Source organism: Ambystoma mexicanum, chromosome 10 (genome assembly GCF_040938575.1).
Source record: "Ambystoma mexicanum isolate Mex_15411 chromosome 10, UKY_AmexF1_1, whole genome shotgun sequence".
In the NCBI taxonomy this organism is placed as follows: Eukaryota; Metazoa; Chordata; class Amphibia; order Caudata; family Ambystomatidae; genus Ambystoma; species Ambystoma mexicanum.
Window position 1 is genome coordinate 322425369 of NC_090932.1, and position 15851 is coordinate 322441219.

The 15851-nt window shown below is 43.6% G+C and overlaps 1 protein-coding gene across 1 annotated transcript in view; it reads left to right on the forward strand.

Annotated features, from left to right (window-relative positions):
• Nucleotides 1-15526, forward strand: part of LOC138493169 (disintegrin and metalloproteinase domain-containing protein 9-like) — a 4098706-nt gene extending 4083180 nt beyond the window's left edge. The window contains exon 20 of the mRNA XM_069620352.1: nucleotides 15370-15526. The gene's annotated coding sequence lies outside the window, so the exon portion shown is untranslated. The remainder of the gene's footprint in view (nucleotides 1-15369) is intronic.
• Nucleotides 15527-15851: the final 325 nt, after the last annotated feature.

The window sequence follows — 15851 nt, forward strand, 5'->3', positions numbered from 1 at the left end:
TTTTTTACACGAACGTGGGCTACAGGGGTCTTGTATCTCTTTTTCTTGCTTTTTTGGGATGCCTGAGCATCGCGTGACATGTCATTTCTCCTTGGGGGCCACAGAATGGGACTTTCATCGTAGCTGTATATACGTTTTTGTTGTTTGCGTGCACATTTGTAATGCGCAGGGACGCTACCGCCTGCCTTCGTGTGGCGGACGTGTTTAGGCCTGTGCGTGTCTTTGGCCGTGCGCGGTTTTCCCCTATTCGATTCCATGAATACGTGTTATCTGCGTGCGTGTGGGCGTTCCGTGTATTTCCCTGCAGTACTTCCCCAGTTACGCCTTCTTTTTCATGCGTTGTTCCCCATTCCGCGTGTTCCGCCCTGCGTTCCGCCCCCTTTTTGGTGTGTGCGCTTTCTCTGTGCGCGCAGCGCACAGCGTTCTGGATGTTGCAATACGTGTGCGCCCGTGTGCGCCACCTGTGGATTTCGCACACATCCCGGGGAAAACACGCGCAGGGCCTTCCATGGGGCCTTGCTTTTTCACGCTTGCGCCACAAATTTCGGCACACATTTGTTCCATGAATCGGCCCCAAAGTGTCTTCCCCTTCTAATAGGTGAATCTTTATAACCTGGGACGTTCGGTTGTTCCCTGCACCATCAGTTGCGAAGATGCAGCATCAGGGTTGAATTCTTCCAAGCAGGTCCTCAATATTGAAGTGAATTTGTCTTCATACCGTGCCTAATTGGTATCTAACAAGAACCTGTCCCGAAATCGTCCGGTCTGGAAGTTCACCAAACATCCTACATTCCTCGTAAAGGGTCATGCTCTAGGGTCCCTATCCAGCTTCATCAGTGTGTGGCGTCCCAAAATGGTGGTGGGTTCTGGCAATCAATTAGCATTCAATCGATACTTCAAAGAACGTAAGACTGTTAATGAATGAAGTACCGTATTACGGAATCCTTCATGGGTGTCCGTTCTGGGTGTTCGTTAGGTAAATGTTGGAGTTACAGCGAGTGCCCTTTATTAAAGGCTAGCGCCATCCCCTGCTCTCTACTATCGCAGTGGGCTACCCGAGGCAGTCTTCTGCTCCGTCCAGGTATCTGACACATGTGTTATTACAACACAAGCATTAGGCTGTTCCATTTCTGAGGAGATGGATTTATGTCCATTATTTTATCGTCTTGCTATTGGGCATTTGTGACTGATGGGTGAATTAGTGACTCAGATGAGGGTGTCAATATGTGAATTAAGGGGGATTGTGCAATGATGGCTGGATATGATATATATGATAGGTTATTTATAACGCGCTTAATACCCAGAGATTTCTAAGCGCGGACCCGGGGATGCTATCCTCCCGAGACAATGAGTGATAGATTTTTGAACATTGGCAAAATAAGTGACTAATGGGTGCATGAGTGATTGATGGATGAGTATGCGGCTGACTGGTGAATGAGAAAGAATAGATGTGTCATGGACTGATGAGTGAATGTGTGAAAAAATATGTATTGAGTCACTGATGGATGAATATGTGAGGAGGTGTGTTGAGTGATGGTTGGGTGAATAATGGTGGGTTCCTGGCAAAACTAAAACCTCTCTCAAATTGAAGATTCTGAAGGTCCACTGACCCATTCCTTCACTGAGCCTTTACAAAGCAGAGAAGATCTGATTTAAAATAATCTCCTCAAAGAAACACAAGTTCTTTTAGTTAATTGAATGTTACTTAGGCTATTCAACACAGTTATCCCACACTCATTATTGCTCTGTCTCTGCCATTTCTTGGTGTACAGTGCAGTGACATCCAAGTTAAATAAAATGTTATTAAACAATTTACAAATAGGCAAAAAGTAATCGACTAATTTCAAGCTAGAGGCTGTTTGTTAATCAGAAGTGTGTGAATTACCCATACCAAGACCTGAAAGCTTGAAGAGAACAGTGCATAGCAACTATCAGGTTTTGATGGTCAAGCTCTGGAATGTTTTGCTGCACCTGTCCACTGTTCTTGATATTGTGACCTTCTTTTGTACCTTCTGTCCTTAGTCTGGAAAATTGAAGGTAAAACCTTGAAATGGATTATGTCTTTTTTTAACAAATGGGTACCAAGGGGTAAGGGAAGGTGAGCCTCACCCCTGACCCGCAAATGGGTGGCAGACTATGGATTTTCCAAAATGTAGATTTTGCCCAGAGTTCATCTCTTTCCCCTGTCCTGTTCAAGATCTATGTGTTCCCTAATACAAGACCATTGGTTTGACTTGAATTTCAATTGCGATAATATGCAATTATATACCATTTCCATAGATATAGAGAGTTAAGCCTAAGCCTCTAAGTGCCTCCATTAAAATGCAAAACTGGATAGAAGAAATGTGGCTATAGGTAATCAAAGGTAAAACCCTAGAAATTATAGTCTGAATAGACCAAAATATATCATGCAACGTATCTTCTAATCTTTAGTGAACTCCTGACAATAAAAGAAAGAGTCAGGAAGTCATATCGGATAGCTCTATGTCTGCCTCCACAGATCAACACAATGGGCCTCATTACGAGTTTGGAGGTAGCCATGCTGTTTTTACCGGCATGGCTACCCCCTAAACTCGGGTCTGGGTCCCGAAGAATGGGAATTACCAGGCCATTCCGAGCTTTGCAGGCCCGGTAATTCCCATTCGCAGGTGCCCGTCACTGGTGGGTGGGGGACATGAGCCCCCATAGGGCTCAATGGGAATGGGGAGGATGGTAACAACTGTCCTGTTAATAACAGACCATTGCTACCATCCTGTTCTGCTAGCGGGTGCCGCTCTGCATGTCTGGTCTGACCAGGCGTCCAGCGCGGCATCCGCAAGCAGACTCGTAATGTTGCGGCGAGGTAACGACGGCGCCGGTACAACTACCGGCGCCGTTGATGCCTTACTGCAACACTTATAATGAGGCCCAATGAATTGTAAGAAACTGCATTCTAGCTTTGCAAAAGACCAAGTAAATAATGGCTCATATTCCTAAAGAGCAATAGCAATCGCCATTGAAGTCTTACTTCCAATGCCCTGCATGGCAGGCTACAAAAAACGTTAATCAACAAGCCACAGAAGGTGAACACTTTTTCAGTTCAGCTGACTGTAGGGCTGAGATGAAGTTAACATCTACTCCTCCTCTGCATGAAGAGCTTTAATCCAACGCCTCGTTCCGTTTCCTCCACAATTAGGGTGTCTTTTCCATTGGGATGGGACCAGCTCATATTTGTTCAGTAAAAGACATTTTCATAGAAAATGTGAAATTTGGGGATGAAGCCAGAGCGTGATGTGGCCTCGACGTGTGACAGCTCCATCCACCAACAATGCCTGTCAGTACCTTTTTCTTCATGGACAGGCCTGCAGCTCAGTGGTGCTCTATGTCTTCCTAATTATTTTTTCCACAATACTTTCTGGGCTTCCGCCTCTTTTTTCCCCCCACCCCTAGTTTTTGGCGGGCATAAAGATAGGCTTTTCAGTTTGGAGGCTGTGTGCATGGTATTACTCGGCACAAGTCCCACACTCCTTTTGCTTGAAGTGGTTTGGGCCAGGACCACCACTGGGACCTGTGCACAGCCTGCCAATCCCTATCTCATGAAGCCTTAAGTAAGAGTGCTTCATAGAGTCCTGGGAGTGGAAGGATTGGTCAGATCCTACAGCTACCGAGGGCAGCCTTGAAGACCAAGGGGCTATTACTGGCACTTGTGCTGATGTCCTGGCTTGGTCTACTGTCGGCGCTTTTTTATAGGAGCCTGTCACCAGTTCTGTGACTGAGGACTCTTCTGGGTCTTTTGCCCTAGTCTTCCCTTGTGGGAAACATTGGGTCGCACACCTTGCAGTTGCAGCAAGGGGTCTTTTACTGCCACTGCAGTGTCTCGTCCGAAGGGTAAAAAGCCTTCAGTGAGGATCTGGAAGCTCACTAGCACTTCAAAGCACTTAGCTGTGTCACAGACTGCAGTTCTCAAAATGGCAGCCTCTCTGGAGTCATGGCCAGCACCTTGATGATGGCAGACTACTTGGCATCAGCGATGTTTTCCTTGCACAATTTAGAGGACCTGCCTCAGGAGGTGGTTTTAAGCACCCAGTTGGTGCAAGTTCCTCTGCCTTTGATGGTATCGAGATGTTAATGTACTCCAAGAGTGGACTAGTGACAGATGCGGACCCCGATCTTACATATGCAGTATCCTCCAGAGTCAGGGTATCTCAGGCATTCAGATTCCTGTTCAGCCACATCGAGAGAGCTGTATCGATACCACTTTCAACCAGCAGCCTGGACTCTGGCCTCCTCAGTGAGTTGGACCCCGGCTTCACCCATTGCATCGCAGGCTGCATTCAAGGATCTTTTTTTGAGCTTTTATCCAATGCTCATGACGTCCCTGGACATGACAGCCTATTTCAAGAGCATGATCAAGGACCTTTTCCATCAACCTGATCCAGTCACAACCCCACACACTCCTCCTCATCCTCCTTCCCCACCCCCACTGGTGCAACCGCCTTTGGTGCTGGCAGTGAGTTAACCGGTTGTGCCTGGTCATGTAGGAACTTCAGCCAGTGGATACGCTTTCTGACTCTGGTTTAAATGTAGGTCCCTCGGATCCCCCTCAAAATATAGCTGAGGGTGAGTGTGGAGATGCCCTCCTCTGCTAATGCCTTTCAAAAGAGGCCAGGGGGATTGGCAAGCCTTTAGGGCTTGGCAGCATCAGTAGAGTTGCCTTCAGAAGCTGGACTGCTAGATGGGCCTTCTGCTTCAGGAGGACATCCTGCTGGATGCTGCGAACATATGGAACACACTTCATTCAGTCGCCAAAAGCTTGAGTGCAATACATGCAGCCCCCTTCGGATTCTGTTAAATTGGCAGTTCCTCCCATACCTTCATCCTCTGTAGCAGCAGTGGTATCACTCTTTCACAAAAGCAATCCCTCCTCAGCCTCTTCTGCAGCATCTTCCACCAATCCTCCAGATACAGAGGACAGGTTGTTAGACACTGTAGGCAAGACGTATGCCAATTTAGCACCGGAGCTGAGGCAGCCAACCTTAGCGCTTTGTTGGCTGTGGCCAACCTGTGCCTTTAGAAGGAGCTGGCCAATTTTCAGGATGACTTTCAGCAGGAGATTTTCAGAGCTGGGTTAGCTGACATGGAAGTCATTTGTCCCTGACCTCCTACAGGGCTCTACTCACCATCTAGATAGAACAGCGAGAGGAGTGTCCATTGGCACAGACATGCACAGATCTGCTTGGCTAAGCAATAATAATTTTGCACAAGATGCAGTTCACAATTCATAATCTTGGGTTTGAGTAGGCTGAATTATTTCACAGCTCAACAAATGGCAAATTGACCAAGAGAAGACTACCCTCACTGCAAAATCGCTATCTATCCTGACCAAGAGCCTCATGAATCAATTCCAGACTGTGGCCACCAGACAGAATTTCAGATATAGAACCTCTGGTGGTTTCTGGAGGTTTCTTGAAAGGAGGCAGAGACACTCAGATCGCTCGCCTTGCATCTCCAAGAAGAAACAAAGAACTAGCACCAAGGCCATCCTCAGTTGCGACCTCCAAGACAGAGAAGAAACAAAATGAGGTTCACATCTGGCTCCACCTGTTTCTCATGAGGAACAGGATCAGGGAGTTTTCGGCAGAGTGGGCTTTGATTTCAGAGGATTATTGGATTAGGTTGGTAGCTGGAAGTGGCTACAGACAGGCTCTTCCTCCTTTACTCCTTCCTTTCCTCCTTTAAGACAGGTCTGGTCCTCAACTTCAGGAGGAAGTACAGAAGTTCCTAAACATGAAAGCCCTGGAGACAGGCCGCCCGTCAGAGAAGGCTTGGAGTTTTATTCCAGTTCCAAAAAGGAACCAGGCTGGTCTGAGAACTATTTAGACCTGTCTCCCCTTAATTCCTTCCTCTGCCTGAGAGACCTTCAATATTCTGTCATCTATGGCTCAAGGAGTTTTTTTTAGGGCAGTGGACCTAAAGGATGCTTACTTTTACATTCCTTTATGGCCTCCGCACAGGAAATATCTGTGCCTGTCACCGGGAGATTAACACTACAAGTACAAGATGCTACTCTTTGGTCTCAATGCGGCCCAACAGAACTTACAAAATTGATGTTGGTCATAAGGGCGGATCTGTGGGTGCAGGGCCTACATATTTACCAATATTTGGATAACTGGCTTCTCCAAGCCACCTCTGCCAAGGATACTTCAGCAGCATTACGCCTATGAGTCCAGTTGATTTTCAACTTGTCCCTAGTAGTGAATGCAAAGAATTTCTGGATGACTACTTCTCAGAGCATCTGTTTAATTGGTTTTCTGTCGAATTCCAGCAAGGCCATCATGTTCCCCACAGAGGAGAGGGAGAGATACATCAGACAGACTGTTCATTTGTTCCTTGGCAGGACACATCTTAGGTTTTGTAGTGGCTTCAGTGCCTGCTGGGGCTGTTGGCTTTGTGTGTTTTGGTAGTACCTCTAGCCAGGTTGAGGATGTGATGCCTTCAGTTACATCTGGTGAACTCCTGCAACCAAGATCCAGAGAGATGACCAGTCAGCCCACATTGCTGTTCCACAAGACCTGGAGCAGGACCTCATTTGGTGGATCCACTAAGACAATCTAATAGAGGGGATGTCCTTTTTACTTCCCCATCGTGAGATGTTGACAGATGTCTCCATTATGGAGGATGGTGCAACTTTCCAGGGCATCTAACTGCACAGTCTTTGCTCCAGCCTAGATAAGTTGGAACATAGCAGCATGCTGGGTCTCAAGGTGATACTTCTAGCACTGAAAGCATTCCTTTCAGTGTTGGAATGCAGGATAGTTCTAATCCAATCAGTCACCACTACCTGTATGCATTGTATCAACAAGTAGTGGGACCTGATCATCAGCCATTTGTAGGTTGGCTGTGGACATTTGGAGGTAGGCACATTTTCAAAGGGTTTCCCACAGAGTGGTATACCTTCTGGGGGAGAAGACTACTACTATCTATCTACTTCACGGCAATCATGAATGGGAACTCCAAAATTCTCTTCAGTGACAACTGTTTGGGAAGTGGGTTCACCACTGGTGGAAAGGTTTGTCACAGTGACCAGCAAGAAGTACAGGAAGGTTGCCTCTAGGGATGGCTTAGGTCCAGGGTCCCTGGGCGATGGCCTCTTCATTTCATGGGACAATCACATCATATATGCCTTTTCGCCCATTCTCCTGACGCAACAGGGTGCCCAAATAGCACACCACCTCAAATATCACCTTAATCCCGAAGAAAAACACACTGGGTCCCAAGGACATGGCTCTCTGATCTGATGAAATTATAGCGGGTCCCTGTTCTCTGACAATCTTTCAGGATTTGCTTGGTCTCACTAGGGAGAGAATATCCTTCACCCTGCCCTCCCCTCCCCAAAATACTAAAACGTGGTCAGTTGGCGCCTGAAAGGTTGACCTGGTTCATCTCGGTTTGTCAGAGGGGAATTTAGTGATCATTCAAGTATCTGGAAAACCTTTCTCCCAGGCACATTACAAGAACAAGTGGCTTCACATTTGTCCCCTTTTCATGCAGAAGGAGTTTAACCCACTAAAGCAGAGCTTGGGTCATGGACCTTTCATTTATCTCACACCTAGCAGAGATCACTGAGTCCTGTCGTACATATCTTGCTGATATGGGCATATATAGTAATACTATGGATCATTGCTTCTCCACTACCAACCATGTTGTATAGAGGCAGTGTGCAGGTTTATTTGACTTATTTCCTCCTGTGAAGACCCCACATGCAATGTGGGACGTCAATGTTGTTCTTTCAGCTATTTCCCATAAACCTTTTGAGCCTATGACCACAGCAGACATTCATTTTGTCACTTGGAGGCCATCCTCTCGGTGGTCAGAAACATAAGACAGATTGAGGCATTAGCATGCTCAGAACCATGTAGGCCTTTCAGAAGGACAAGGCGGTCCTCCAAACTCATCCTGAGCTCTTGCCTAAAATGGTCTCTTCTTTGCACATCAACCAGGAAATGTTGCTTCTGGCCCTTTTTACCAACCTACAGTGTGATGCTGAGAGGGCTCTTCATAGTCTGGATGTTAGGAATGAACTTATATATTCAGAGAGCAAAAGACTTTAGAAAGGACGGAAGTCTTTTAGTGATGTTTGGAGGGGCACACTCAGGGACCAAGTTCTCCACGGCTTCCAGAGCTTGCTGCTCAATGGCCAGCATTATGGAGCTTTATGCTTTCTGTGACACAACTGCCCCTAAGGGTATTCATGCACATACGATATGATATGATAGGGTATTTATAACATGTTTAATACCCAGAGGTTTCTAAGTGCAGACCCGGGGATCAAACCTGTGTTGCACCGTGTCGTCTTGCTTCCAAGGCGATCATGTTGCCCCTGAGCTATCCTCCCGAGACAAATGCAATCAGGGCTTAGGCTGCCTCTGTAGCATTCCAGAAAAGAATCCTCTGGGATTTGATGGCAAAGGCGGCACAATGGTCTACTCTGTTACTCTTCTGCAGGCATTATTCTATGGATGCTAGTTTTGGGCAGGCAGTTCTGCAACATCTATTTGCTTGAATTGTTTCTTTCCACTAGTAGCAGATGTATTGTTGGTAAAGTATGGAGGAAAGGGACAAGACGTTGGAGTAAATAAAGGTTACTCACTGTATTGACTATTGTACTCCTACTCTTTAGTCCCCTATCCTGCATACGTCCCACCCTCCTTCCCTCTAAAAATAATGTAGCTAGCATAGCTATTTTGAAGCAATCGGAAAAAGGGCAATGTTGGTGGGTGGGACAAACATGTATCGAATACCATGCCCTGTGTATGTGTTGTGCTCAGCCCCCAAATTTCAAATTTTGAGCAAAATGGCATTTGCTGGGAAAAATGTGCCATCCTGTCCTAATGGGACCAACACTTATACGTATGGAGGAAAGGGGACTATAAACTATGAATGAGTACAGAACTCACTATTGAGGGAAGAACATTATCTACAGGTCTAAATCTGGTTTACACATTCTTTTGCAATGATACCTTAACATTGCTAATGTAATACTTAGAAAGATATACATAAGGCAAGGAACTGAGTGTTATAAAGTATGAATTCATGCAAAAGGTTTTGGTTGAACTATACGTCTTTATTGACGAGATCCCCCAGGTGGGTGCACATCTCATCAGGACGACTCTCCAGCTCTCACGGTTCCAGAACCGTGCATGGTTCCAGAACCATGCCAGCCAGAGTGCCACCTGAGGATTCATCATGACTAAACCCCATACATAACATCTCCCTCTCTACGCAACACACACATAACTGGGGAAAGGAGAGAAGTGATAGAAAGGAAGAAAACAGTCTGAAAGAATGGAAGGAAATGTAAAAACAAAACAAGAACTGCCAACGACACCAACCAACAAACAGGAGGATGTTGCCAAAGCATATGTGAATGGCCGCAACACATGACACAGAGGTGCGGCAAATGCCATGCTGAGAACGCTGTCACGACAGGATAAGGCGTTTGCAAAGTTTAGTAATAAATAAAGTCTTTCTTGAAGTTCTGTATGATTCTTCTGTTTTCTCTTGACATGCCATCTCCCTCTGAAAAGACTTTGGGCCACTTCCCAGTCATCTTTGACTTCCTCACACTACTGTCATCCTCCAATTGAACGTTCCTCTCCAATAGTACAACATTGTCACACGACCATCTTTTGCCATATTCCAGTAACACAGATTTTCCTGAAGTCTTCACTACTTTTTGGGGAGACCTAAATTTGGATTCTCCTTTCAGCACTCTTTTGGGCTCCCTCACATAAATCCAGTCACCTTCTTTAATCTTGCTCTCTGCTACCTTTGTATTTGTGTCATAATATTCTTTGTACTTGGCTTGCCTTTCTTTCACTCTCTTCACTATGTCACCAATGTCAATTTGTTTGTGAGTACTCAATACTAACCAAGCAGGTCTAAGTCTATTGGACGCTGTTCTTCCCCTCATCATTGTAAAGGGCTCCTCTTCAGTCACTGAATATGGAGTCATCCTATAGGTATTTAGAGCTTCTTTTAAGGTATCTCTCCAGGGCAAAGCATTGGCAATAGCTAACGGAATGATGCTCTTCACAAAACCATTCATCCTCTCGACAAGGCGATTAGCCATTGGGTGATGTAAGGAGCTAGTTTTGTGCTCAATAGCTCTTTCTTTCATAAAAGACTGTACCTCCGTTGACATGAGCTGAACACGGTTATCTGATAATATTTCCAAAGAGTCCCCTTCCTTATTAAACACCACTTCCAAAAACTTTACTATTTTCCTTGCGGTAACAGCTCCTTCCGCAATGCCCCGCTCCACCCATTTGGATGTATAATCCAATAGGATAATGATGTAAATCTTCTGTGTGTCCAGAATTTCATATGGTCCCGTAATGTCAATGGCTAATTTAGTCCAAACAGATTTTGGGATTTCCACCGGCTGTAGGGGTGTAGCTCTCCCATTTGTTCCTTTATCGCGAACAGCGCATGCTGAACAATCTTTAACTGAATCTTCCATTTCCTTCCACATGCCTGGCCACCAAGAGTTTTTTCTCACTCTCCTTTTGGTGAAACTCCTCCCTACATGGCCTTCATGTGCTAGGTCTATTTTTCTTTTCCTTACTGCCACTGGTGGGATAATGCGATCCCCTCTATAGAGACATGTGGAATCAATTGAGATTTCATCTCTTATCTGGATGTATATCTTGATACTCTGATCAATTTCTTTCCACTCACTTTGGACAGCTCGCCTGAGACACTTCTGCTCATGATCTTCAGACATTGTCCTGACCCATTAATCTTTTGATATGCCCCGATTTACAGATGCAATGATATTCTCTGTGTTTTGGTCATTGAAGGATTCCTCATTATAATCACCCAAGGCAATCTTCAAAAACAATCTCCCACTGCATTTGACCTGCCAGGATTGTATCTTACACTGACTTTATACTGCATGATATCTAGTATCCAGCTCCGTATCCTAGGTGATACCAGGTGTGGGCTCTTGGAGTTTAGTGCATGGATCAATGGTTTATGATCAGTCTTTAACTCAATTGGTAGACCCCAAATGAGACTCTTACATTTTCCAATATCCACTTCACCCCCAGTGCCTCTCTTTCAATTGTGGAATAGTTATTTTCTGCTCCTCTTAGTATCCTGGAAGCATATGCAATAGGCACTGTTCTGTCTCCATGAATTTGTTCAAGAACACCCCCTAACCCAACTTTACTGGCGTCCACCAAGAACACATTTCGAGCCTTGCAATCAAACATATTCAATGTTGGTTCTTTGTTTATGTAAACTTTCATTTGTTCGAACTCATATGTGCACTCCTTTGACTATGTAAACTTCATAGATTGTTTCATAAGATCTCTCATGTATTTTGTTTTTTCTGTGTAATGAGAAATGAATTTTGAGTAATATTCTGTTAGTCCTAAAAAAACTTTGCAGCTGATCTTTGTTGGATGGTTCAGGGATATTCAAAATAGTGTCTACTAATTCGTTCTTTGGTCTGATTCCCTCAGCATTTATAAGAGGTCCCAAATACGTAACCTCAATCCTCTTGATCTTACATTTCTCTATTTTCAGAGTGAGACCTCTCTCTTGATTTACTTGTAGTACTCCCAATAACTTGGCATTATGCGCTTCTTCTGTCATAGCCGAAATCAAAATGTCATCTTGAAAATAATAAACACCTTTTAGACCACCAAATAATTGATGCATAAGTCTTTGAAATACTGCTGCCGCTAAGGCTAACCCAAAAGGCATTCTTTTGTATCTGAACGCTGCCAGGGGTGTGACAAACGATGTGAGGTGTTTTGATTCTTCATCTAACTTGACCTGATAATATGCTGAGGACAAATCAGGGGTTGTAAAAAATGTTGCTGGGCTCATGGCTTTTAATAACTCTCCAATATTAGGCAAGGGATTCCTGTCTATGCAAATGTTTGCATTCAACTCCCTCAAATCTACACACATTCTGATGTTACCATCTGGTTTACGTACTATCACAATCGGGGAAAGCCACTCTGAGCTCTCAATCGGTTCGATGATATCTTGTTCACATAGCTTGGTAAGTTCTTTCTGCATGGCTTCTCTTGTGCCTATGGGAATATCTCTTACTTTGTGTGTAACAGGATTTGCACCCTTCCTTAGAATGATTCTATGTTTGAAACCCTTTAATAGTCCAATTGTCTCATTAAACACCTGAGGAACACTTTTTGCTAGATTCTCACTTGTGTCACGGCTGTCCTCAGAAATGCTCAAAATGGGGATATTCTCACCAGGGTGTATCTTAATTTGCAAGGCTGCCTGATCCCACCAACCTACCAAAGATGAACCATTTTCTGATACATACAGTTTACAAAATGTTTCTCTACCTTTAAAACACAAGTCCACCCAGTTATATCCAATGATAGTTATCAGAGTTTTGCCATACCCCGTGGCTCTCACACTCGTACATCGTAATTCCTCAGGTTTACCCTTTAATTCTTTAATGTAAGTTCCGACATCCACAATGGTATAGGGTGATCCAGTGTCCACCATGACTTGTAACGGCACCTCATTGATGTGCATAAACACTGATGGCCCTTTATTCTTTTCATTTGATGTGAGGGTTAGAATCTGAACTTCCTCCCCAAAATCATCGGCAATTGATAATAAACTACTCGAACCTCCAATTTTTTCCAACGCTTTGATGCTAGTATTATTTACAATGCAATTACTTTCGTTCTGTGCTCTGTTGACGAAATGAGGTCTAGGTTTTCCTCTACCTCTGGTATTCCTACAGACTTTGCCAGAATGCCTCATATAGCCACACTTGTAGCATTCAGCAGCATAAGCTGGGAACTCCTTCTCAATACTTGTGTGTCTGTTCCAACCACATTTTTAACATCGAGCTTGAAATGTATTAATTGGTTCTATATCTCTTTTGGAATTTACTTTGAAGTTTTTTGCAGTCATTTTCTTTACCAACGCTATTAGTGTCTTCTTATTGTCCTCCTTTTTCTCATCTTGGACGGATTTGATCTCTTTGACCTCTTCCTTGCTCTGCACTTCTTTCTTACACTTTTCTCCTAGTTCCATCATTCTGACAATTTCCACTGCTTGTTGTAAGGAGGGGTCCTTTGCTTGCCATAACCTTTGCTGAATGCGGGTTCCGCTACATGCAACAGTAACTGGTCACTCAGGTATTCATCAGCAACCCCTGTGAATGTGCTCGTAAAAATCAAACCCCTCAAAGCTGCTATATAGCATCAATGGATTCACCTTTGTGTTGGCGTCTGGAGAAGAAACAATATTTCTCAAGGACAATATTGATCTTGTTCCCAAAGTGTTTCAATAACTTACTTAAGGCACTTTCGTATCTTCTGCTGCTACTTGCATCTCCTCAGGTTGAATCTCCTGAGCCTTCTTCTGTGTCATTTTACCCAGGAAGTGCGCGGAATATCCGGAGAGCCTCTGTGCCTATGCAGTTCAACAAGGTAGCCTCTTTCAGATCATTGTTAAATTTGGCACCACCTATAGACCTTAAATAGACCTGAAATTCATCTATCCATTGTTCCCATGGGCTGATAGGGTTCCCCCTTATTGGGAAGGAATTGGACTGGCGCTGATATGTGTTGCATGGCGTGAGGCACTGTGGTAACGTGTTAGTAAGTATCTCTGGATAATTTGGGTTTCTGATTGACTTTCTGTTCATTGGTTGCATGCAGTAGATTGTTACTTATTTCTTGTCTTTATGTATTTATCCTTCCTCTCTTAGTAGGTAGTATAGATCATGTGCATGTTTTTTATCATTATCTTTGTCGGTGTACCACAGTCACTTGATCTGCTCGGAGCAGTCTGTGCTTTTTGCACACTTTGGGGAGGCTGCTTAGCTGTGCACTCCCTCCTGCATTCAATTATTATATCTGCCGAAAGGGGGGGAACGCTGTCTATAATTGCTTCGATCCGAAATTTCCGTTTCTTGCACAGTTTATGAGCCGCGCCGTGCGGTTGCCCTGGTAAACTTACAACAGCCACCAAAAATGGTCACCACATCAAGGACGTTTTTAGGTCCTTTCCTCTGCACTGCAACTATCACTGCTGGCGCGTATATACACTTACATATGATGCAGCGGTAAGCGTTGGCACCAATGTTCTATTCGGCTGAATTTAACTGCCCAAAACAATACCTTAATGAAATGTTGATGTTCGTGGGGTGGGACAAAATCGTCATTTGTTATACCTCTCTATTGATGTCCACGCCAGCAGTTTCTCTTCTTTTGAATCGTCCTGTTACGTTGAACAAAGCGGCCGGCGGTGAACAAACATGCGTGTGTTCCAATAGTAATTATCTTCACGCTGGCTGGAGGCTCTCATTGGTAGTGATAGTCCTTGTCGCCAATTGTTATAAAGTATGAAGGTTTTGGTTGAACTACAAGTCTTTATTGACGAGAGCCCCCAGGTGGGTACAAATCTCATCAGGATGACTCTCCAGCTCTCATGGTTCCAGAACCAGGCATACTTCCAGAACCATGCCAGCCAGAGTGCCGCCTGAGGATTCATCATGACTAAACCGCATATAAAACACATAGCAAGGAGGTAACTGGTATTGGCAGCCAAGGCATTGAGTAATTTACCTATGTCTGTTTTAGAGGACCCATGTTGTGGGTCTTCCTAAAAATGCTGCAAAAGTGCCTCTTAAATTGAATGGCCGAAACCGTGGCTAATACGATTTGACCCAGTCATATGCAGGATCCTCCTTTGTCTCATCCCTCACACTGACAGGACCAGCGTCTAAAGGCATACAGTGTTTTATAAAGGTGTTTCATAATTGTATTCACTCACTTTCTCACTGTTCCCCTTTAGTGCTTTTTTACATTTGCAATCATGTGTGAATTACCTCTGAGTAAAAAACAAAACAACAAAAAACACACTAGATGTTTGTGACATGCACATCATATTTTCCAATGTTGCACGTTATTTTTTGGCATTGAATGCTGTATTGATTTTACAGGTAGTTAGACCCAAATATGTGCCATTATGTTATGCCATATTTCATCCTTGTGCATTTTTTAAATGTCTACAATTCATCAAACAATTGAAAACTTCTTTTCACATTATGCATCACTGGTGATAATAAATGTTTACAAAAATACGAATTTTACCAAATATAAACATCACCGCTGAAGACTTTTTCAAGTGTACATGTGAAATGCTACTCGTGTAAAAGTGATGTCTTTTTAGTCATGCGTTGCCATTGTGCGTGGACAATAAATCAATATGCACATTTGCAGAATGCTTTGGCAAAATGTTTTTTAATTGTGCTTAATATGTGGTAAATTCGCCTCAGTGAATTAAAAAATATATATTTGCTAACACCTTTTTCTTTTAATAGTATAGGCACTAAAGAATGAATAAAAGTGAAATCAGAACAGCAGCAGAGTTTGAGAATTATCTTCAGTACCTGTGCTTTTAATTGCGGTCATAACATGTTCAAATACATTTATTTTGTGTTAATGTAAAAATTGTATTTTAAATTAAAACAGAATATTTTTGGAAACAAATTACTGCTTTTCTTTCAAATTTTTAGCAATTTCTGAACACGTGAAAAAGTCTTTAAAAGGTTTAACAGTGACAATATGTATCCGCCGGTAGTAAAACAAGTTTTGGCAAAGCTAATAGATAAAGCATTTTCAGTTGTTTATTTTACATGTGTAGGTAAGAATGCAGTAAAACGCTATAAATATCCAGTAATTGCAAACATGTCTGCAAGTTAGTGTTTTCAGACACATAGCATTATTAATAGGAATAGTAGAAAGATGTCTGTTCACTGTGGTGTACAGACATCGTTTTACTATGTTTAAGTATATTACATGTCAGCA